Genomic DNA, 1,319 nt, shown 5'->3' with positions numbered 1-1,319 from the left:
AAAGCAAGGTTGTTTCATCTGCATATCTCAGGTTGTTAATGATTCTTCCTCCAGTTCTAATGCTGCATTCTTCTTCATATAGGCCATCTTATCAGATTATTTACTCACTATACAGATTGAATAAGTATGGTGAAAAGATACCCTGATGTACCCTGACTTACACCCTTCCTGAGTTTAAACCATGCAATATCTCCTTGTTGATACCATCTGACCCTGACTAAAATGGCACTGACTTTGGGATATGGGAAGTTTGAAAACCTCATCCATTGCTGGTGGGACTGTAAAATGGTACAACAACTATGGAAAACAGTATTGCACTTACTCAAAAACCAGTAATAGAACTATCTTATGATCCAGTAATCTCACTACTAGACACCTAAAAATAATGACATAGACCTATGTACACCTATGTTCATTGCTGCTTTATTCACAGTAGCATATAAACTGAACAGCCAAAGTGTCCATCAACAGATGAATGGATAAGCAAACTGTAGTACATATGTACAGTGGAATACTTTAAAGCCATAAAAAGCAATGATGAATCTATGAAACATAACATGGATGGACCTAGAGGGTATAATGTTAAGTGAAACAAATCAAACATATAAGGACAAATATATGTTCCGTCTTTTATAAGAAGACAAAAATAGATAAATATAGAGAGATCAATATTTATTGGTATCTAACAAGAAGGAGTCAGGTGTTTAAAGTATGATTTATACAGTAGAGACTAGTTATTTTTGATCGTGGGAAAGTGAAACTGATTATGGATGTAGTGAGAGCAGCAGAAACAGTAATAATGAGTGTCTGAACATGTTTGAATGAGTACAAACAAAATGGTATATTGGTAGATAGATATGCATACATAGGTAAGAACTGATAGAAGTATCTATACATAAAACTAAATTCATTGCCATTGAGTCAATTCCAAGTCTTAACAACTCTATAGGAAAGAGCAGAACTGCCCCATAGGGTGTAGTCTTTATGCATGCAGATGGCCATATCTTTCTTCTGTGGAGTGGCTGTGATTTGAATGCCAACTCTTAACCACTGTGCCATCAGAGCTCCCTAGAATTATATAACTCCTCCCCCCACAAAAAAAACAAACTGTCATTGCATTGACTCCAACTCATAATGACCCCTTAGGACAGAACAGAACTGCCTCAGAGGGTTTCCAAGGCTGTACATCTTTACTGAAGCAGACTGCCTCATCTTTCTTCCACAAGTGGCTGGTAGATTCGAACTGTCAACCTTTTGATTAGCTGTCAAATAATCACTATGCAATCAGAACTCCTTTAGAATTATATACAGGTACATAT

This window comes from Orycteropus afer, unplaced genomic scaffold (assembly GCF_000298275.1).
Source record: "Orycteropus afer afer isolate SDZICR_OR568_19922 unplaced genomic scaffold, OryAfe1.0 scaffold00279, whole genome shotgun sequence".
Lineage (NCBI taxonomy): Eukaryota > Metazoa > Chordata > Mammalia > Tubulidentata > Orycteropodidae > Orycteropus > Orycteropus afer.
Note: the sequence above shows the minus strand (reverse complement) of the source record.